At 35.4% G+C, this 24,910-nt stretch overlaps 1 long non-coding RNA gene across 1 annotated transcript in view; it reads right to left on the bottom strand.

The window, feature by feature from the left end:
- Positions 1 to 24,103, bottom strand: part of LOC109027710 (uncharacterized) — an 81,513-nt gene extending 57,410 nt beyond the window's left edge. Inside the window, exons 1-3 of the long non-coding RNA XR_002006735.3 lie at positions 23,987 to 24,103; positions 16,043 to 16,125; positions 15,116 to 15,195 (exon numbers count right to left, since the gene is read on the bottom strand). This is a non-coding gene — a long non-coding RNA (uncharacterized lncRNA). The remainder of the gene's footprint in view (positions 1 to 15,115; positions 15,196 to 16,042; positions 16,126 to 23,986) is intronic.
- Positions 24,104 to 24,910: the final 807 nt, after the last annotated feature.

Genomic DNA, 24,910 nt, shown 5'->3' with positions numbered 1-24,910 from the left:
ATGATTCTAAACATTTCCTGTACATCTTCTGATTTAATCCTTATACTACAGGACATCTTGTATTCCTGTATGTATTATGGAATATAATTACAATTTGGAAGATAGCACACTTCACAAGAAGAAAGAGAGCTTGGCATGATTGATATAGAATTGTTTTTAGGTATGATGTTTTATTTTTTAATATTAAAGCAGAAAATAATTTAAGATAATGACTACTCAGGTTCAATTTCTACCAGGTATTACTGTAATATAAGAAAGTGTTTTGCTAAATGGAACATTTTAAAACAAAAAACCAAGCCATGAAAAGAACATTATAAGGATAGTTAATCCTAAGGAATTGAAAATTGTGGGAAGGCAGAAAATTATTGCTTAGGAAAATATAAAGCATGCTTCTAGGTAAATGAGAAAATACCAGTTTTGAAGATGGAGTTATTAAAATATATTTATAAGGCAACAATAATAAATTAATAGCTACTATTTACTGAGTAACTACTGTGTGTCTGTCGCTGCTGTAATATTTTTATATGGGCTATTTTATTTAATCTTGAAAATATCCCTGCTAGGCAGGTGATTTTAGAGGGACTTGAATAAAACAAAGGTTCATATGTGATGCCTTACACTCTGAGCTGTGGGTAAGGGTAAAATGAGTTTCAGGTTGAGAGGGATAGTCTCAAACTAAATCAAGAATATAGAGAAGAGATGACACCATGACATGTAGCATCCAACTGTGCTACTTTAAAAGACTTTGAAAGGCTTTTAAAGCCAATTATCTAAGATCATGGAGGAAATGTCTAAATTATAGTTATGGAAAAATTATTTGATTTTATTTCAAAAAAAACAGTGAGGAATGAAGAACTAATACTTTCAAAATGTAGACTCTAGGCCAGGTGTGGTGGCTCACACCTGTAATCCCAACACTTTGGGAGGCTGAGGCAGGTGGATCACCTGAAGTCTGGACTTTGAGACCAGCCTGGCCAACATGGTGAAACCCTAGCTCTACTGAAAAAAAAAAATACAAAAATTAGCCGGGCGTGGTGGTGGAATGCCTGTAATCCCAGCTACTCAGGAGGCTGAGGCAAATGAATTGCTTGAACCCAGGCGGCGGAGGTTGCAGTGAACCAAAATAGCGCCATTGCACTCCAGCCTGGGCAACGAGTGAAACTCCATCTCAAAAAAAAAAAAATATATATATATATATATACACACACGCATAGACTCTGTTTCCAGTAGCAAAAATATATAAACCTATGAATATGCAATGGACTCTACAGAACAGTCCAAAAGTCCAAAAAGGGAAAATACATTATATAATAAATTTGGATGAAATCTATTATGGCAAAGTAATAAAAACAGTTCTATGTTGAGTTTATTAGAAATAACTGAGCAATATTTGAAGGATTTGTATGGATCTTTGTTAGAGACTCATTTCTATGTATTACATGTAAATAAATTTAATAACTACTTGTGAGGATCAAGTAAATGATGGACATGGGAGAAATCTGAAAGGATATTAAAGTACTAAACAGATGTAAAGTAATTTTAATCCCTCTCTTTAGTGAATCAGTCATTTGATCAGCTATTGTGATAGTTTTCTCTTTTAAATCAGCTCCAATCTACATTTAAAGGGACCAAGAGATATGGAGCCCTGTGTGTGTGTGTGTGTGTGTGTGTGTGTGTGTGTAAGAGAGAAAGGGTGAGAAAGAGAGAGTGAGAAAGAGTTAGAAGGCCAGGAATATGAGGTCAAACTCCACTAACTAGTTGTGGAAACTTTGTAATTACTTATGCTTGGTAATCCTCAGTAAGCCTCAGTTCCCTCAATTATAAAGTGAAGATAGGAGATGAGCTTAGGTGTAATGATTGTTTTGAAGACTAAATGAGATTATCTTTATAAAGCATTAACTTCAGTGCCTTGTATTTTCAATTTATTCACACATCAGACATATTCTTATATTGTATTGTATTGTATCTTTATAAGTTTATATTTACGTATTGTATTAGCATATTGTATCCTTATAAGTTTATATTTACATATGACACATTTATTACAAGTAAGGCAAGAATTTCCTTAAAAATTGAAACAGTGAAGTAATATGTGCTGGAATAAAGGTTTCTGTTCAAAACAAAATTCACTGAGTAACTTCTAGTAGGTTGTTACCGTACCTTCCATTCTGGCTGGGGATGAGAATAAATATTGCTGTAGTAAACAAAAGTAATATTTGATAAATATAAAGTCTGAGAGATGAAGTGGTTACAGTATTGACAGAAAATGAATCTTTTTTATTTTTAGAGATTAAGGGAAGGCTTGATAGAGAAGTTGATGTTTAAGTTGGCTTTGAAGGGAGTATCAAAATTTTATTTTATTTTATTTTATTTTATTTTATTTTATTTTATTTTATTTTATTTTATTTTATGAGACAGGGTCTCACTCTGTCACCCAGGCTGGAGTGCAGTGGCACCATCTCAGCTCACTCCAGCTTCCACCTCCTGGACTCAAGCAATCCTCCCTCCTCAGCCTCCTTAGTAACTGGGACTACAGGCATGTGCCTCCATGCCTGGCTAATTTTTACATTTTCTGTAGAGACGGGGTTTCGTCAAGTTGTCTACGCTATTCTCCAACTTCTGGGCTCAAGCAATCCACCCGCCTTGACCTACCAAAGTGCTGGGGTAACAGGTGTCAGCCACTGTGCCTGGCCTATTTATATGTATTTTAGGATAGAGATGTGTGTGTTTGTGTGTGTGTGTGTGTGTATCTATCTATATGATGCAATTTTAGAAAAAGATTATCCAAAGAAGAAATGTGGGAAGTGTGGAACATTATCAAGGAATGGCACTAACTTGGTAAAATAATTAGTATCTTGCTAACTCTAGAATTTGTCTTCTTTCTTTGCTTTCCTTCTTACTCAAACTTCTCTATTTTTATTTTTTCTTCACAAAATTTAAATATACAGTAATCCATAAAGCTATACAATCTGTCACTCAGATCATTTTTGCCATATTTTCACAAGATTTTAAAAAATAAAACACTATAAATAAAATTGAAGAAACTCTATTCCTCTGTCATAACCCTCTCTTCCTCCCCAGGATTAACTGCTATAGTAAAATTGGGAGTGAGTCCTTCCTGTCCATGTGTTTAAACCTTTACCATATATATGTAATATTCATAAATAATGTAAAGTGTCATCTTACCTTTGTTAAACTGATATCAATATCTTATCATACTGTTATCTTTTCTGACTCATCATTGGGTTTCTGAGTTTTATTCAAGTTAACACATTTATTTTTTTTTCTTTTATTTATTTATTTTTTGGTTGCCCAGGCTGGTCTCGAACTCCTGAGCTCAGGCAATCTGCCTGTCTTGGCCTCCCAAGGTGCTGGGATTGCAGGTGTGAGCCACCATGCCCAGCCAAGGGATACCAGTTTTAATCCTGCATGCTGTGCATGAGAGTTCTAGTTGCTCCATTGCCTCATCAACACTTGGTATTGTCAGTCTGTTTTTAATTTTAGCCATTCTATGATATTTAGTGGTTCTAATTTTAATTTACCTAATGACTAATGAAGTAATTTTTCACATATTTAATGATTATTTGAAAACCTTCTTTTGTAAAGTACCTGTTAATGACTTTTGTCAACTTTTCTATTGTGATATATATATTTTTGTCTTGATTAGTAGGACTTTTATATCTATTCTTGGTAGGGATACTTTGAGATTATATGTATTGTAAATATCTTCTCCCATCAGGTGGTTTGCTACTTTCCCTCTGTTGGTGGTGTCTTTTGATAACCAAAAGTCGCTAATTTATTAAAGTTTAATTTATCTATTTAAAAAAAAAGTTGACACATTTAGATTCACTTCATTCACTTTAAAATCTAATTTGTCTGTAACCTCTCTAATAAGACTTCCAGAACGTGTTTTCTGCTGGAACTGCTCTTTTCAATGTCAGCAATTATCCCATTCCTAAATTCAATGGACACTTTCTTTTCTAATCTTCAATTTATCAGCAGAACTGGATTCAGGTGACTTCTCTCTCCTCCTCAATGAATCAAGTTCTTTTGGATTATGTGAAACAATATTCTCCTGGTTTCACTGTATCTCTTTGAACGACTTTCAGTTTCTTGCACTACCTGCTCTCATCCAGATTCTAAATATTGAAGTTCCTCAGGGCTTGATCCCAGGTTCTTTTAGAAAAAAATAAAAAATAAAAATCAAGTTACATATCTCACAGTTTTTTCCTTATCTGCTTCCATCACTTTAATAGCCTCTCTAGCTGGTGATTCCCAAATATAGATGCCTCCAGTTTTGGCTATTTCCAAGGTTCATATGTTTTCTTCACTGGGATATCTCTAGATTATCCTTGATTTCTCTCTTTCCTTCATAGCCTTCTCCTCCCTCATTCTACCATCGAATGCACTTATACTTGAATTAGAAATATTTCAAGATATGGTGCAAATCTTCCCTTTGCAAAGGTTTTGGTATCCATCACTATCATTCCTAGTCTAGGCTGACACCATCTTTCACCTAAAGTTTTTGAAATTACCTCCTACCTTATCCCCTGATTCTTCTCTTGTCTTTCCAAACCATTCCCCACATATAAGACACAGTGTTTTTTTAATGTAGATTTGATTATATTACTCTACTGCTGAAATTATTTTAAAAGTTTCCTATTATCCTTGGAATAACATTTAATATCCTTATGTCCTACAAAGTCCTGCATGATCTGGCCTCCCCTTAAGTCTTTAATTGTACAAATCTCTGCCTCTCTGTCTTGCTCATTACTTTCCCATTGTAGTATCAGCCTCGAAAAGTTCTTTAAAAAAATTTCCCCTTCACTGATACATAATATTTTACATAATTATGGGGTACATGTGGGTATTTGTTACATGCATAGAATGTATAAGTCAAAGTATTTGAGGTATTCATCACCTTGAGTATTTATTATTTCTATTTGTTGGTAATGTTTCAAATCCTGTCTTCTATCCACTTAGAAATATATAACATACAACATACTGTTGCTAAGTATAATCACCCTAGTCTTCTATCACACATTACAATTTATTTTTTCTGTCTAACAGTATATTAGTACCCATTCGCCAACCCCTCTCCCTTATTATGCCACAATCAATGTTTCTTGTCTTAGAACCTTAGCACATCACTCATCCTGCAGGCACCCTTGCTCTTCACATGGCTGTCAGCTTCTCTTCAAGTCTCATCTTACATGTTGTCACATTAGATATGCCTTCCCTGTCCACCTAATTTATAGTCATCACTGTTAATTATTCTCTATTAACATTTAAAAATGTTTTGAGTGGTTTCCAAAATTGCTACAAAGTCTGGAGAAGCAAACTCAGAAAATAGAGAGGAACCATAAGAAGGTAGATGACCAGATGACCTCAGTCTTGGTCACACCACAGAAGCAGCCTAGCCAGAATGCTGATGTTATTCATTCCTGGGTACTCATGTCCTGCTGGATATTGGTGGCTGTTGTAGACAGTATATCTTCTACTCCTGGAATGAATCCAGCATCCTAGATTCAAGTCCTGAGTACTTCCATTTGACTGGGGAAGTTACTTTCCAAACAGGCTTATCCAAGAGCAGATTTTCAAACGTAGAAAAGGTTCTTAGATGCTAGGTAAGAAAAAAATATATAAATGAAACCAAATGTCTGGTGTAACTACACGGTGACTTGTGATTGCATATTCACTGATTTGTCTCTCTTCCATATCCCATGATTAGTGTGTTAGGTCCATAGAGGCAGAACAATGTTTGACTCATCTCTGTGTTCCTAGAATCGACTGGAGAGTAATAGGTGCATAATAAATATTGATTCCATGTCACCCAAATTAAGATAACACAGTCTTAGTCATTTTAAAATGAAATGACAGGCAACTAAAGCCCATGTGACCTTAAAAGATTCTTTTCTCTTCAAACTAAGTTTTAGTTTGACCCTTCAAAAAACATCTGGCTACATATCTAATGCCTCAACTTCATGATATTCTCTCTTATGTTTGTGGGAATGGTGAGGGCAGGAGGGTTCCCTTTATGCAGAGCTAAATATCTGACCCTAATCAGCAATCTTTTGTAAGAACGCACCGAAGTAGGCTACTGGAACATAGCAAAAAAGTTTTGATGAATACATGTCTTTAGTGATTTTTAGGTTTTGCTGACCTCCTTAAAAGTTCTCAAGACATATTTTGTTCAAAATTGCAGTGTTCAAGTGCCCCTTAGAGCTCTCTGTGACATTGATTTGATGGCACTGAGTTTCAATAAAAAGAAAAGAGCAGAGGTAGACTTCGTTTCACAGCCGAATCCATTAGAAGATGTTTTTGGAGGATTTCCAAACAGAAAAGAGAACAGCTGCTTTCTATTTTCTCAAAAAATATAATGATGGATCCCCTTTCTCACAATTCTGATGCTTAACTCACCAAATTGACTGAAATAATGGCAAAAATGAAGTAGTTTATTAATAATTACTCTCTTTTTCTCAACTTTACCTTGGTTGTGATGTGGGATAAAAGGCTTTGAAGTTATCACGCTAGTTCAGTAAAAAACCCACAAAAATATAAATGTTCTCTTCAGAAAAAAATGGGTTTTAATTTCTAGCACAGTGAGAATCGAGTAAATTACAGAATGCTGAAGCTTAAAAAATATAATTTTAAATAAAATTGGATTATATTAAAGAATTGAATAGTTGAATCACATGTTAAATGATTATATCACTTTTTAAGAAAGTGTTAAACTGTTTTCCAAAGGAGTAGTTTTTATATTATCAACAGCACTGTGTAAAGTTTCTATTTCTTCCAGATCTTGCCAACACTTGGTATGGCCAGGCTTTTTAAATTCTAGCCCTTTCAAACAAGTATGCAGAGGTATCTCACTGTGGGTTCTTTTTTGTTGTGTTTAAAAATTTTATTTTTTAAGCTTAATTGAGGTAATTGATACAGAAAATGTTGCCTATATTTAATGCATACATTTTGATGAGTTTGAATATATGCATAACTCCATGATACCATCATCACAGAACATTGAACATAACCATTACCTCAAAAAATTCCTTCTGTTCTTATTTCATGTGTGTGTGTGTGTGTGTGTGTGTGTAGTCTGTGTAGTGTGTGTTTATAGTAAGAATACTTAACATGGGTTTTAAGATCTATGGTCTTAACATAGATTACAGTCTTAACATTTTAAAGCACACAACACCATAGTGTCAACTATAGGTACAGTGCTGTACAGCGGATCTCTAGAACTTACTCATCTTGCATAAGTGAAACTTTACATCCATTGAGCAACAATTTTCCCTAGCCCTTGGCAAACATCATTTCATTCTTTGCCTTTATGACTTTGATGATTTTAGATAGCTCATATAATTGGAATTGTTTGCCCTTCTGTGACTGGCTTATTTCACTTAGCATAACATCTTCTATGTTCATCCCTGTTGTTGCAAATGATACAATTTTCTTCTTTTTAGACTGAATAATATTCCTTTGTACCTATTTATATATCACACTTTGTTTATTTACTCATCTGTCAATGGGCATTCAGGCTGTTTCCATATCTTGATTATTGTGATTAATGCTGCAATGAACATAAAACCACAGAAAATTCTACAAGATTCTAACTTAAATTCTTTTGGATTTATACATCTAGAAGTGGGATTGCTGTATTATATGGTAGCTCTATTTTTAATTTTTTGAAAAACTCTATACTGTTAACAATAGTGGCTGTGTAGTTTTACATTACTAACAACAATGTAGAAGGGTTCCCTTTCTCCATACCCTTGCCAATGGTGGTTATCTTTTATTTTTTTTCATAGTAACCATCCTAACAGATGTAAGGTGATATCTAATTGTGATATTGATTTGCTTTTCTCAGATGACTAATGGTGTTGATCACCTTTCATATACATCTTAGCCATTTGTATGTTTTCTTTGGATAAATGTCTATTTAGGTTGTTTGTTCATATTTTTATCAAGTTATTTGTTTCTTTGCTATTGAAACGTAGGAGATTTTGACAAAAGGCAACACCCTTTCATGAAAAAAGGGCTCAACAAATGAAGGTATAGAAGAAATGCATCTCAACCCAATGAAGGCCATATATATCAAGCTCACAGCTGACATCATACTCAGTGGTGAAGGACAAAGTTTATTCTCTAAAATTGGGAACAAGACAAGAATATCCTCTCTTCTATTCAACATAAAACTGAAAGTCCTAGCCAGAGCAATTAGGCAAGAAAAAGATTTGGAAGGCATCTAAACCAGAAAGGAAGAATTAAAAGAAGTATCTGTTTTTATTTATTTATTTATTATTTATTTATTGAGGCTGAATCTGACTCTGTTGCCCAGGCTGGAGTACAGTGGCAAGATCTCAACTCATTGCAAGCTCCACCTCCCAGGTTCAAGAGATTCTTATGCCTCAGCCTCCCGAGTAGCTGGGACTACAGGCACCCGCTACTACGCCCAGCTAATTTTTTGTATTTTTAGTAGAGACGGGGTTTCACCGTGTTAGCCAGGATGGTCTCAATCTGCTGACCTCGTGATCCACCCACCTCAGCCTCCCAAAGTGCTGGGATTACAGGCATGAGCCACCGTGCCCGGCCTAAAATTATCTGTTTATAAATGACATGATTTTATTTGTAGAAAACCCTAAACCCTCCACACATACCTGTTAGAACTAAAAGACAAATTCAGTAAGTTTTCAGGGCACACAATCAACATACAAAAATAGTTGAATTTCTGTCTACTAACAAGGGACTATCTGAAAAGAGAATCAAGAAAATAATCTTATTTATAATAGAATCAAAAATAAAATACTTAGGAATAAACTTAACCAAAGAGGTGAAAGACATGTCCACTGAAAACTATAAAATAAATATGAAAGAAATTAAAGCAGACACTAATAAATGGAAAATCAGCTCATATTCATGAATTGGAAGAATCCATATTGTTAAAATGTCCATACTACCAAAATAATCTACAGATTCAATGCACTCCCTATCAAAATCCCAATGGCATTTTTTATAGAAATAGAAAAAATAATATAAAATTCATATGGAACCGTAAGACACCACAAATAGTCAAAGTGATTTGAGAAAGAACAAAGCTGGAGAAATCACACTTCCTGATTTCAAAACTTATTATAAAGCTACAGTAATTAAGGCAGTGTGGTGCCAGCATAAATATAGACACATATTCATAACAGCAAAAACATGGAATCAACCCAGATGCCCATCAGTGGTAGATTAGATAAAGAAAAGTGGTACATATACCCTATGGAATACTACACACCCATAAAAAGGAGTGAAATCATATTCTTTGCAGTAACATGGAAGGAGCTGGAGGCCATAATCCTAAACAAATTAATGCAGAGACAGAAAGCTAAATATTGCATATTCTCACTTATAAGTGAGAGCTAAACTTTGAACACATGTGGACATAAATATGGGAACAGTAGACACTGCAGTCTACTAGATGGTGGACGGAGGAGGGCGGGTTATAAAAACTGCCTATTGGGTATTATGTTCACTACCAGGTTGAGGGGATCTGTATTCCAAACCTCAGCATCATGCAATATTCCCATGTAGCAAATCTGCACAGGTACACCCTGTATCTAAAATGAAATTTCAAATGTAAAAATAATACAGACACATACGCCAAATAGAGAAGCCAGAATTATGCCCACACATGTAGAGTCAACTGATTTCTAACAAGGGTATCAAAAACCCACAATGGGAAAGTATGTTTTCATCAACAAATCATGTTGAGAAATCTAGATATCCACATGCAAAAAAATGAAATTTGACCCTTATTTTACAGCATACACAAAATCAATTAAAAATGGATTAAAAACTTAAAAGTAAATATGTGAATCTATAAAACTTCTTTCAGAAGACAGGGCAAAATCTTCCTGACACTGGTCTTGGCAATGATTTATTGGATTTGACACCCAAAGTACAGGCAACAAAATAAGAAACTGAGAAGCAGGACTACATCAAACAAAAAACTTCTGCATAGCAAAGGAAACAATGAACAGAATGAAAGGGGGGAAATCTCTGGAATTGAAGAAAATATTTGCAAACCATCTGTCTGATAAGGGACTAATAGCACTGTGGTTTTAATTTGTATTTTCCTAATGATTTTAAGTATTGTTTTCATGTACTTATTTGCCATCTATATATCTTATTTAGTGAAGTATTTGTTCAGATTTTTGGTTCACTTTTATTGATGTTACCATTTGTTTTCATATTACCGAATTTTGAGAATTTCTTGAATATTCTAAAAACACGTTATTTTGCATGTGACTTGCAAATATGTGGTATATGAAGGCATATATTTATACAGAATTTTGTATATGGACATTCATAATAACATTATTTCTAATAGTCCAAAACAGAAAACAACCCATATTGCCATCAACAGATGAATGAAAAAACAAACTAACGTATCATACCATGAATAGTATTCAGCAATAAAAAAGAGTAACTATTGATGTATGTGGAAACATGAATTAATCTTGAAATATTATGCTGAGTGAAGGAAGCTAGTTACAGATATACATACTAGATGATTGCATTTATGTAAAATTTTAGGAAATGCAGTCTAATCTATGGTGAAAGAAACTAGTGGTTGTCTGGGGACAGGGGTAAATCTGAGTGGAATGAATTAGAAAGGAGTGTGAGCAATCTTTTGAGGGTAACGAATATATTTATTATCATGATTGTAATATTTCATACATATATTGAAACTTATCAACTGATATGCTTTAAATATATATAGTTTTTTTTTTTTTTGTTAACAAAGTTACTGAACAAAGTATACTAGGGGAGTTCTTTTTTTTTTTTTTTGAGACAAGGTTTTGCTCTGTCACCCAGGCTGGAGTGCAATGGCGTGATCTTGGCTCACTGCAGCCTCAGCCTCCTGGGCCCAAGTGATTCTCCCACCTCAGCCTCCTCAGTAGCTGGGGCTACGGGCACTCACTACCACACCCCGCTAATCTTTGTATTTGATGGAGAGACAAGGTTTTGTCATGTTGCCCAGGCTGGTCTCAAACTCCTGGGCCCAAGCAATCCACCTGCCTCAGTCTCCCAAAGTGCTGGAATTACAGGCGTGAGCCACTGCATTTGGCCTGGGGGATTCTTTTTTAAAAAGATACTTGAAGTGAAAAATCCTTTCCTAATGCAAGTTACCCCTCTGCTGTCCTAATGTAGTGTGTGTAAAATTTGCGTTATCAGTTGGGTACAGTTCTCGTCTGGGGGATGTTTGTCTCAGCACCTGAACACTCATTACCCTTTTGAGTCTCTTGAAAAGTATCTTATACTGTATTTTGCCTGTGGTGCTGCACATGACACCTTACCAACACCTTACCAAGACCTCATCAACCTGGATGGATCCCTTGATCCTACAGGGGTCAATGCAGATGCACTACATCTGTCACTCATTCCTTCAGAAAGCTTCACCTGGCCAGCTGTAATGGGATGCCTCTGTATTCTGGAAGAGCCTATTAAGAGTGTGTTTCCCGAATTACGCATCATAGCCCAAATGAATATAACAGGATCTTCTGCTTAATGTTTCGGTATTTTCCTGTTAAATTGTACAGCTGAAGCAGGACTTTTGGTTTTTATTCAGTCAGACGTTTCTTTAAATTATCCCACCAAGTAAGAGTAGAATAATTTAGGGACAACGTGGTCTCGATTCCAACCTACTTGTATCATGGTTAACTAGTAACAGATATTTTACACCATCGTTGCTGCTTATTATTGCCAATTAAATATTCACAGCTGAAAGCAATTTATTTTAATAGTGAACGATCTCTTCTGAGAGATATATCCAGCATATCCTGGGGGGAAGCAAAATAGGAAGTCACCACTTGGGTATGATTTGAGTAGCGCCAAAAGCCACTTATGTAAAAATATCAGAAACATTTCGTCTGGCTGGTACTGCAACAAGGGCTGACTTTCCCATGACTGGCATTTTGTGTTACAAATCTTACCAATAATCAATGTATATTTTTACCTAAAGCATGATACTTTCTAGAAAATGAAGTATACCAGATGCCATTTTGGTACAGGCACATGTATAACATAAAATAAATTTGAGTAGATCTTACACTGAAATTGATAACCCTCCTATTGCTCAAATATTAGCAAAACATACACACTCAAAAAGCTTGACTTGCAGTAATAATTTTAATCCATTTTAAATTATTTTGGGAACATTTTAAATAAAACCATTTAGTATTTTATCTGAAGGATAGTATTTATACATGTTATGTATATTAATTTGAACTTTTTATAAAAATCTGGCCTACATGGTGAAACCCCATCTATACTAAAAATACAAAAGTTAGCTGAGTGTGGCGGTGTGTGCCTGTAGTCCCAGCTACTCGGGGGGCTGAGGCAGAAGAATCTCTTGAACCCGAGAGGCAGAGATTGCAGTAAGCCGAGATTGCTTCAGCCTGGTGACACAGTGACACTCCACCTCAAAAAAAAAAAAGCACTCAAAATCATAAAAGAATGACCCATGTGGTTTAATAATTTAATAATGTTTTTATACTATAAATATATTTTTGTTTTGTTTTTGTTTTTTAATTAAATATAAAATTTATTTACCCTAATTCAAGAAAAATGTATTTATACATATGTGATTAGCCAGGTTTAATAATTTGAATATGTTCATTTTGATGGAAATGTTTTATAGTATTAATCATTACATGAGATTCTATTATTTGTTTTGTTGTTGATTTTGGTTTCCTATGAGAAAGGAATTTTGACTTTGATTTTCATTGCTAGGTGCTCAGCACTGAATAGAAAGCCTGGCGCATGGTAAGCATACATAATACACACAAACTTACATAAACATATATATAATTGAAAGGCAAGTAAACATGAATTATATATTTGTAGACTCATATTTCTACTTTGAAATTAATAAAATTTCAGGGATATGTTTTGTATGAAAAAAACAATTTCATCGTAAGTTATGGAATACGCCCACATTTATTTCAAGGGAGGTTATGATTTTGTCACTGTGTTGTCAACGAGGTTTTGTTCCACTCTGCTAGAAAGAAAATGATTCCAGTGGGTAAATAAAGACTGAATACTAATAGAAGGATCACATTACATGTATTATTAATGCTTGCTTTGATAGGTCTATTGGTGAGAGAAGAAAGGTCAAGTATGAACACAATGGATATCCCGGAATCTAGGCCTTCATTAGCACTTTCTAGCTTTGGGGGTCATGTAAGGACACTTTTTTAAGGATAGACTAAACAGGTGGTTAGTCTTTGTAATCAAATGTGTTCATATTTTCATCACTAATACAATATCTTCAGGGCATCTTTGGACACTGAAACATCTCTCTTTCTCCCTTACATATCTCCTCTGTCTTTCCAAAGGAATAAAAAGTACATAGGATGTTACTGACTTTCTGAGTCTCTCTTTTTTGCCTATAAAAGATGTACTTTACTTTTTCCAGCTTTATTGAAGTATAATTGTCAAATAAAAATTGTATGTATTCAAAGTATACAATGTGATGATTTGATGTATTCATACATTGTATAATGATTACCACAACCTATACTATTTCGTTTCTTTTCTCTTTTTTTTGAGATAGAGTCTCACTCTGTCTCCCAGGTTGGTCTTGAACTCCTGGCCTAAAGCAATCCTTCCACCTCGTCCTCCCAAAGTGCTGGGATTACAGATGAAAGCAACCTCACTCAGCTGTTTCTTAGACATAGTAAGAGTTCTCAGTTCTTCAGGTTTCTCTTATGGCCAAAATTGAAAGGAAGATTAAAAATAGTGTTACATCTATATCTGTAAGCTTTTTTCAATGAAATTAGAGAAGAAAAAAGTAGTGGTAGAGTTGACAGATATAAATACTCGAACACATTTAAAGTTATGGTTGACGGATAAGTTACTTTACAATAACATATGGGATGTACAACAGTGAATAAAATATTCTCATTTTTCACTAGAATCATGAGTTTACATTGCAAGTATTTTTAACATTTTGTAATATTTAGAAATATTGTCATTGTTTCTCAAGTTTAAAAGATATTTATGATATTAAAATAAAAGTAAAAGCACTGACTATAGTAAATATAGCACAGTGATAGATATATTAGTAAGTTATATGTTTTTCTGAAACTAGCATTAACTTTAGTTATATGTTGAAATGAAACTAAATGGCAATGGTTGCAATTTTTTATGATTTGTGCTCCGGGTACCTCCAGGAAAAGTCATTGCTTATTAACTAACAGCTAGATATTGCTGAAGTTATGGCTGTTTACTAATGAAGCAAAGTTATTTTGCTGCGACTGACTTTTATTGAAGAAAAGTCTCAGGGTCATATCTGCTATGGGTTAAAACTGACAGAGATTAGTTTAAATTCATTCAGCAGTTCAGCAGAGATGACGATGGTCAGGAAGGTGGTAGTCATAATTTATTTGTACTCTGAAAATGTTCTGACCTTATTTGCTTTCCAAGCTATGAATGGATGATTTCTAAATGGCTCAACATTCAGGATGTGTGCTGGCAAATAAAATCCCATAACACAAGAGGAATAATGTGGCAGGGGAAGTTTAAAGCCAATGTCCACAGCAGGAACTCTCTACAAGTAGTTGCATTTTTCATATTCATATTTAAATTTGTTTCCTCCCTGCCCTCCCTCTTTGCTTCTTCCTTCTTCCTTTCTTTTCCCTCTTTATTTGTTCTATCTGGCAACTAACTTAGTCTTAGAAATGATTTATTTTTGTAAACAGTATGCAAGAATGATTTCGACTTTAAATAAATCCACATTTCCAAGATAAGAAACACAAAAGAATGGACTCTAGACAGCCTGTGAAAAAGAACTTACATTTTATTTTTCATTTAGTTAGTCAGCTTTACTTCTGTTTTCTTGTACACTAAATCTCATGGCCATCTATAAACAAAATTGTAAAATAAGTAAAGTTTGCTTTATTTCTCCCTTCCTTTTAGCTCTTTTTCACAATTTTTTAGCTCCCTTCTCTGATACTAAGTACCTAAGGACCTTGCCTGCCTCTCCTTATTTCAGTATTTAAAATAAAGTTTTCCTCTGTAGAATATGATTCTATGGCACTCTCACATGACAAAATTGAAAGGTTACCTGTTGATGGGGCATATAGCTTTAAGAATACTGTCGCCTGCATGGTCACATGGAATGTTCTGTAGTAAAGGTGTTGTTACCTGCATTACATAAAGAAATATGGTTTGGAAAGGTTAAGTGACATAACCAATACCAATCAGTTAGTAAATGACCAAGGTAGAACAAAAACTCAGGTCTTCTGACTCATACTTCAACATTCTCCCAATGGCATTACATTGGAAAGAAACTGGTTAGTTAATTCAAATGTGATGTTTATGTATGATAGAAACTTCCTTTACTATTTATCCCAGAGTATATTACATTGTGGACAATTTCTAAACCAAGTCAAGTTTATGAACTGGTAGAAGACTATTACATAGTAGAGTTTTAATTGCTAGCAAGAGAGTATTGGCAGGAGAAATATTGTCACAAGGGTCATCTTAGTATTCTTCTGGTCGCCAGACACTATCTACTAACTTTACCTGCACATAAAACAGAGCTTTGCAAATCTGATAACTTGCTTACCCATTTATTAAATAGAAAACTCTATAATTATTTTTTATCACTCAAATATTGGCAACAGACATAAACAGGAAAACTCTTTATGCATAGCAAAACTATTTACAGCACAGGCTTTGAAATCAGACAGAATTGGTTTGAAGTTCTGACTCTATATCTTACTAGTTTTATTACTGAGGTTTGGTTAATTAACCTCTCACTGTTCTTATTTGCCTCAATGGGAAATAGGAATGACCAAGTCTAATACTCAGCTGTATGCCCCATATGGCTCTATTTGTTGCTAAATCCTCAAATATTTAAAAGGCATAATGACACTTAAAAAGTTGTACCACTTTTCAGATGACTACTGTGTTAATCTGTACTCACATTGCTATAAGGAAATACCCAAGACTGGGTAATTTATTTAAAAAAGAGGTTTAATTGACTCACAGTTCTGCATGGCTGGGGAGGCCTCAGGAAACTCATGATCATGTTGGAAGATGCCTCTTCACAGGGTGAGAGAGAATGAGTGCCTAGCAAGAGCGAAGGGGGAACTCCCTTATAAAACTATCAAATGTAGTGAGAACTCACTCACTATCTCGAGAGCACCATGGGGGAAACCGCCCCCATGATTCAATTATCTCTACCTACCCTTGACACCGGGGGATTATTACAATTCAAGGTGAGATTTGGGTGGGGACACAGAGTCAAACCATATCAACTACTTTATCTCAGCATAATCATTTTTCTGTCCCACAATTTACTAAATGAATACTCTCTATGAAGAAAAATGTTAACACTTCAGTTTCAGGCAAAGAGACAGAAGTTTACCAATTTATTCAAGACATCAGCTTTTGGTCAGAGATTATCATACAAAACAATTTTCAGTTATAAACTGTGTTAGTATGCTTGCTTTGTATTCTTATACCAGGTGAGAGGTATGAAGAAGTAGGTACTTTTATGACATTTCAGTCTGTTGTGAGCATGCCCTAGTTTCACGAATTTCCAAGTGATCTCAGGTTTAGTATCTTTACGTGTGTGCTACGGGTATTTTCCCTTTGTGTTATAACCATTTTTAAGTGCAATTTGAGTGCACAATAATCATGTACCTCCCAAAATGTTTGAAAGTCAGTCATTTGGATTTTCCTTTCTTTATTTCCTTCCCCAGTATGAGTCTTTAGTACTTTTATCCACCTACCTCCACCTGCTATTGACACTTCTCTTCTTCCTTTGGTCAACATGATAAGCTTATGTGATATTGGCTTGTTTTTGATTGTTCATTTTTTTTCTGTCTTTGAAAGTTATTTGAGTGTCTTTGGTCAGAGTGAAATGCATCATAATTTTTTCCCATTAAAATTAATGGAAATTTAGAGAAGATTATTTAACAGCTGTGCAACTAATGACAGCTAATTGCACAAACACATTAAAATTATTTCATAAGGGATAGCAGTTGGTAAATAATTATTGCTCTGAATCCTCTAAGTGCCTCACCCCAAAAACCTGGTCACCTGAGTGCTCCTCTAGAATGCCCTGCCCAGAATTTGCCCTACCTATCAATGAAAAAGGCAGGACTAGACTCAGCAAGTGCCCTTCAGAACCCAGCCCCTTCATGGCTGGGTTGCATTCTGAATAGTCCATGCTCTAGCTATGCATGATATTTAATGTTGTGAACATTTCTCCTAATGACAATAATAATCCAAAGGGTGGTTTGGGGAATAAAATTATGTAATGTGTGCAAAGAACTAGCATTGGATATCCACTGGATTGGATGAAGTCCAAAAGAAGTAACAATGCATAATTAAAATCAGAAATCTTTGTCATTTATTTTCTCAAATAATTTTACTCTAACAAATACTAAGGTAGAAAACCTTTTTTTGCATAAATACATGTATATGTAATTAACATTTAACTTTATAATCAATGTAAGATTGCAATTTTATTGATAACATTTTCATGAAATTGGTATATGACTCAAACTTACATACTACTTACATTGGATGATTAATCAGTTTTGTAAAAGGTTTAGATTCAGAGGACATGCAGGTTTGTTACATGAATATATTGCATCATGCTGAGGTTTGGGCTTCAATTGAAATTGTCACCCAAATAATGAACATAGTACCCGATAGGTAGTTGTCCAACCCTTGCCCCCTTCCTTCCTCCCCACTTTTGTAGTCTCCAGTGTCTATTGTTCCCATCTTTATGTCTGTACCCAGTGGTTAGGTCCCACTTATAAGTGAGAACATGTGGTATTTGGTTTTCTGTTTCTGTGGTAATTTACTCAGGATAGTGGCCTGCAGCTGCATCCATGTTGCTGCAAAGGACATGATGTAATTTTTTTGTGGCTGTGTAGTATTCCATATGTATATGTACCATATTTTTTTTTTTAATTCAATCCACTGCTGTTGGCACCTAAGTTGACTCCATGTCTTTGCTGTTGTGAATAGTGCTGAAGTCAACAAGTGAGTACAGATGTCTTTTTGGTAGAATGATTTATTTTCCTTTGTGTATATACTGAATAATGGGATAGCTGGGCTGAATGATGATTCTATTTTTAATTCATTAAGAAAAGATGATTTAAGTTATATGTGATGCTTCCTATATTATTTCTATAAACAAATTCTCACAAAGCATGCCTAAGCTACTGAGGAAATCTAAACCAACGAATCCTACCTCTTTACAGTTGCCTATATTCTGAACTTCATTCACTTACTGCATCTACTCATTTTAATAAGTATTCATTGAACAAAGAATATCTGCCAACCTCTACAGACTATGTTGGTGGCTAGGCATGCTTCTAGGCATCTCCTACGTGTAGTTCCTGACTGCAAGCTGCCTGGATCTAGGATGACTTTGGGTTGGTTGTTACTCAGGCTCTCTCTGTTTCAATTTTCTCATCTGTGAAAAACAGGATTAAATATAATCTATACCTGATAGCATTGTAGGGAGGACCTACTCAGTTAATACATTAAATTTTTTTTAGAATAATGCTTTGGCAAAGAGAAAATATTCTATTAAAATAAGCTATTTCTTAGAAAAATTATTGTCATTTTATAGCTCTTTGAGAAGTATTAAGTGGTTTCACTTTGGGCACTCAAGAGGATACCTGACTACCAGTGTTTGTAGTGCCCACATTTTTAATTTGCATAAAGGCCGATAAATTGTGAATAAAAAAGGTTCAGCATATTTTAAATAATTTAGTGTTGACTAGCATAATTTCATTGAAATAAATAGAAAACCATTATACAACTTCTTAGGATTATTATATTCTGTGAATTAAAATAAAAATAATTGAGATAGGATGGGGAGTAATTGAAGATAGAATATATACCATTCTAGATTAATTTTCTTAAGGTTATTAACCGAGTTTTTATTAGAAATGGAGAAAAAAACTCCAGTCTGTGAAATATATGAAAGATCCCTATGCAAAGACATCTCTTCTTATGGCATTAACAGGTGCAATTATATGTGGCCACTCAAAGAGAGAGAATCTGAGTTAGAGTGATAAACTGAATTGGAACTCTCCTTCTTACTATCCCCTACCCCCACCCCAACGGAGACTCGGTTTGTCTCCCAGGCTGGAGTGCAATGGTGCAATCTCGGCTCACTGCAACCTCCACCTCCTGGGTTCAAGGGATTCTCAGCCTCTGGAGTAACTGGGATTACAGGCGCGCGCCACCATGCCCGGCTGATTTTTTTCTTTGTATTTTTAGTAGAGATGGGGTTTCACCATGTTGGCCTGGCTGGACTCCAACTCCTGACCTTGTGATCTGCCCGCCTCGGCCTTCCAGAGTGCTGGGATTACAGGCCTGAGCCACCGCGCCCGGCCGGAATTCTCCTTCTTTAAAAAGAACCAGGCTTCTTGAGTATGAGAAGGAATAGGCTCAGAAGAATTGGACAGTGGCCATTGCTTTTGGTGTTTTAGACATGAAGTCCTTGCCCATGCCTATGTCCTGAATGGTAATGCCTAGGTTTTCTTCTAGGGTTTTTATGGTTTTAGGCCTAACGTTTAAGTCTTTAATCCATCTTGAATTGATTTTTGTATAAGGTGTAAGGAAGGGGTCCAGTTTCAGCTTTCTACATATGGCTAGCCAGTTTTCCCAGCACCATTTATTAAATAGGGAATCCTTTCCCCATTGCTTGTTTTTCTCAGGTTTGTCAAAGATCAGATAGTTGTAGATATGCGGCATTATTTCTGAGGGCTCTGTTCTGTTCCATTGATCTATATCTCTGTTTTGGTACCAGTACCATGCTGTTTTGGTTACTGTAGCCTTGTAGTATAGTTTGAAGTCAGGTAGCGTGATGCCTCCAGCTTTGTTCTTTTGGCTTAGGATTGACTTGGCGATGCGGGCTCTTTTTTGGTTCCATATGAACTTTAGTTTTTTTCCAATTCTGTGAAGAAAGTAATTGGTAGCTTGATGGGGATGGCATTGAATCTGTAAATTACCTTGGGCAGTATGGCCATTTTCACCATATTGATTCCTCCTACCCATGAGCATGGAATGTTCTTCCATTTGTTTGTATCCTCTTTTATTTCCTTGAGCAGTGGTTTGTAGTTCTCCTTGAAGAGGTCCTTCACATCCCTTGTAAGTTGGATTCCTAGGTATTTTATTCTCTTTGAAGCAATTGTGAATGGGAGTTCACTCATGGTTTGGCTCACTGTTTGTCTGTTATTGGTGTATAAGAATGCTTGTGATTTTGCTGCTATAAAGACACATGCACACGTATGTTTATTGCGGCATTATTCACAATAGCAAAGACTTGGAAACAACCCAAATGTCCAACAATGATAGACTGGATTAAGAAAATGTAGCACATATACACCATGGAATACTATGCAGCCATAAAAAATGATGAGTTCATGTCCTTTGTAGGGACATGGATGAAATTGGAAATCATCATTCTCAGTAAACTATCGCAAGAACAAAAAACCAAACACCGCATATTCTCACTCATAGGTGGGAATTGAACAATGAGATCACGTGGACACAGGAAGGGGAATAGCACACTCTGGGGACTGTTGTGGGGTGGGGGGCGGGGGGGAGGGATAGACTGGGAGATATACCTAATGCTAGATGAGGAGTTAGTGGGTGCAGCGCACCAGCATGGCACATGTATACATATGTAACTAACCTGCACAATGTGCCCATGTACCCTAGAACTTAAAGTATATATATATAAAAAAAAAAAGAATTGGACAGTGGCACAAAATAGAGGAAAAAGATTGCCAGTTACAATGAAGAGTATGTGACAGCAGAAAGTAGAAAAACATGTGATAAGTGACATGGAGGATGCCAGAAAAATGAAAAGCTTCATAGGAAGTGAAAATAACAACTTTGTAAGAACTAGAACAAGAAGAAATGACAAAGAGGGAAAGGATGGAAGAGTGATTGTAGAATCTGTGGAAACAGGAAGTACTGTAGTAAAAGACATTGGTAAAGCACAGGGCTGAGCTTAAGGTATAAGTGAGAATTTTCAGACAGAAGAGATACACAAATCAAGGAATAAAACAAAGCAAAAAATCTAAGAAAACAAAAGATGGTAAAACAATGCTTTATTGAAGTCAACTATTAGAAGTCTGTCCGTTTCTTTTTTCCTTCTTTTTTTATTTTTTATTTTTTGAGACAGAGTCTCGCTCTGTCACCCAGGCTGGAGTGCAGTGGCGCAATCTCGGCTCACTGCAAGCTCCGCCTCCCGGGTTCACGCCATTCTCTTGCCTCAGCCTCCCGAGTAGCTTGGACTACAAGCACACGCCACCACGCCTGGCTAATTTCTTTTGTATTTTAGTAGAGACGGGGTTTCACGTGTTGCCCAAACTGGTCTGGAACTCGTGAGCTCAAGCAATCCACCTGCCTCGGCCTCCCAAAGTGCTAGGATTAGAGGCATGAGCCACCACGCCCGGCCAAGTCTGTCCATTTCTACCAAATCTGAGATTCCTTTAATATTTTAATAGATTTATTATTTGTTCTTTTAAAAGATGACATATATTAGCATTGTACACTAATTTTTTCAGCTTGAGAAGCATTCTTTCTAGGTTAATCAATTGTTTACTTGTCGAAACACTACGCTATTAAACAAGCAATTATTCCATTATTTTAAACAAATATGTTAATCGCCTCCTAAGGTCACCTTTTCAGAGTATTACTAGGAGTGATTACAAGATTAAAGAATTAAAAAAAAAAGAAGCCAAGAATATGCAAATGAAATTTACATTAATTACCTTGCAATGACAAGGTTGAATGGTTTTATTTATAAATCAGAAATCATTCCTGAGCTAGCAATCCACCATTGACACTTACTGTCATAGTATTTCTAAAGTGGCATTTAAAAAGATCATTGGTATCATGTATGCATATTTGTTATGTATAGACATATATTATTAACTCAGCCTTTGAAAATACACTTACATCAAGTGATATACCTATAACACACAGTTACTGAGTTCTTTCTGTTGTCTAGATATTAGTTGAGTCTTTAAGAATACCAAGAAAATAAAACTAAGTCATTCATGCTAACAAGCTTCTGGTGTAATGAGATAGATATCTAAAACAACTCCAGTACAATATCTGTCTTTGCTATCACAGTTTGGTCAGCGTAAGACAAGTGAAGGTGAAGAGAAAGAAATAAGAAAGGCTTTTAAAGTAGGTGTTCTTTAAACAGGACCTTAAGGTATACATATGGGAGGGCTAAATTATTCCTCATAAAAGAAGGAGCAAGTAGAGGTCATTATAGGCAGCAAATCCAGAAACATTATACATAAAACAAATGGGTCAGCCAAACACAAGAGAATTTGTAAATTTCTAAGATCTCAAAGTTCTATTTTGCTTTCATTTAGGTTTGTATCATTACCCAACAGGAAAAATTAAAGGACTAAGAACATGAAGTCGCCAGCCACACAGTAACATAATTAATCTTGAAGCATAAAATAACTTTTTATCTCTCTTAAATATTCACTGGTACCGTTGCATATTAAAAATGCAAAAGATGCTACATCTGACCAATATCTATGTAAACTAAACTTAGGGAAAATAATAGATTTTATCATTATTTTAAATGAAAAGTTTTTAAATTGTTATGCTGAATTACATTTACTCCAATGGTCAGATTGACAACACACACACACACACACACACAGACACGCACACACACACATCACTTCATACACAAAATTTGTCAGCCAAAAGGTAAACTTGAACCTCTCCAAAAATAGTTTTCTTCAACACACAGCTATTGAGTATATGGTTTATGTGTGTTTCACTGGTAGGTGCTAAAGATAGGCATGAACTCAGATAAAATGCTGCTTCTTCCTGTTCTACAAAGAAAACAGCCCATAGAAAGCTGTATTAGAAGATAATGCATATGTATAAGGGACATAATGATAATAATTAAGTTGGGAAAAGGGTAGCACTAGGGGATGTTTTCAGAAGCTGTGTTTGCATAGCAAACTTGTCATTTGTACTTATAATACATGCTTATTTTGGAGAAGGGAACTTTGGAGAGACTGGTGGGGGTTTATTTATGGGGCTAATGTCACCCCTTGGTGACATCATTAACTATAATCAAAACACTTGCTTAGGAAAAAAAGTCAAAGAAAAACTTTCATTGCAATTTCATTCACCAAGCCTAGGACAAATCCAATTAAAAGGATCCCCTGGTGAAATGTTGGCTAGGCAAAACACAAACGCCTGATATAATTCTGCTAAAGAAGACTCCACTTTGGACACGGAAACATAAATGTCCAGCAAAATTATTGTGAGAGACAATAATATGCAATTTATTGGGAATCTCAAGGAATAGAGAGGTTACTAGAAATAAATGAATGAAACACTGAAAGACTACTTATCTTTCTTTATCTAAGAATCATGTAGGAGATGCCTCACAGTTAAAGTCCTTAAGTATAGAGATTACAAATACAATTCATTGTTTACAGTTCAAAAGTTTTATGCAAAGTATGTGAGAAATATAAGCTACTCTAATAAACCAGACAGGGCCCTAGATGAGGAGTAAGATTTCAAGAAAGAATGCCAAAATGAGCTAAATGAATGTCGCAGAGACCAAGTCATGTTGAACTGTTCATCCCAAAAGCTAACAGACTATTCCAACAAACTCTAGCATACGTATCAACTGTACACTATGGAGGAACAGAGCAACTGTCTTGAAGTAAACATAAATTTTCTGTTCCCACTTTCAAGTATAGTAAAGGTTATTATGCTAATGTTTTAATGAATTTTAATAGTTTGGTGCAGACATACTTCAGTAGCTCCATAGCCTTTGCTTAATGATAGATCACAGTCCCTACCTAGCAAACAGACTTTTGCCTTAGATAATCTGAACAATAAATTTGTGCAATTTAGAGCTCGAAAGACTAGCAGAAACTAAGAAATTGCAATATACTTGTATATCTTATCTTGTGACCTGGAGTTCATATTGCCTTTCTCTGCAGAAGGTAATAGACTGATTAGCAATCCAGCAGAGTTCAACAGTTGTCCTGTTTAGGGGAGGGTAATTGCGTGGTTAACAGAAAATAGTTTTGTTGCTAGGAAACAAAGAATGTTATTACTACAAGTGAGGTTTTAACATATGGAAATAGTCCTCTAAGTTCTACAGTAAATTCTTATTAAATGATTGGATTTTTAAATCTGTTCTTGTTTTTCTTCTTAAAAGTAAAAGTAAATTTATCATGCGAGTTTCCCACCTGGGGCATAAATGTCATCTCTCTCTCTCTCTCTCTCTCGTGTAACTGAGATTAATGTCCATCGTTTTTCCTTTTTGTGGGAATACTTATGGCAATACATGGCATACTTTCTGAAAAAAAAAAACATTTCAGTTTAAGGTTTAGAAGTACTTTTGCTTTTAATTTTCCTTCTGAATGCTATTTGCCATTTAGCAAACACTTACCAAGCTGTATTGTGTTACACGTACTGACCTGAGCATTGTAGGGGATACTCTAGCTTCTGCTTTTAGCTTAACTTGGGAGATAAGACTTGCTGTAGCAGAGATGCAGAGAAAGAGCCATGGCAGGAGGGAGAGATTACTTTCAGTTGAACAATCAGGAAAAACTTCAGGGTGGATATTGCATTTGTGTGGGGGCTTAAAGAATGAATAATGTGAGTATTTGGAAAGAAGAGGAATAAGAAATGGTACAATTACAGGTAGAAGGCGCAATGTAAACAATGGCCCCAAAGCAGGAGACATAGTGTATGTTCTCAAATTGACAAGTTTTGATTGCTCGGCCAGCTTGTGACTCCTTCTTTGGACATACAGCCTACCTGGAATCATTCTATTAGATGCCCAGCTGCCAATCAGAGTCTGCCTTTT

This window comes from Gorilla gorilla, chromosome 6 (assembly GCF_029281585.2).
Source record: "Gorilla gorilla gorilla isolate KB3781 chromosome 6, NHGRI_mGorGor1-v2.1_pri, whole genome shotgun sequence".
NCBI lineage: Eukaryota > Metazoa > Chordata > Mammalia > Primates > Hominidae > Gorilla > Gorilla gorilla.
This window is presented reverse-complemented; position numbering and strand designations above follow the sequence as displayed.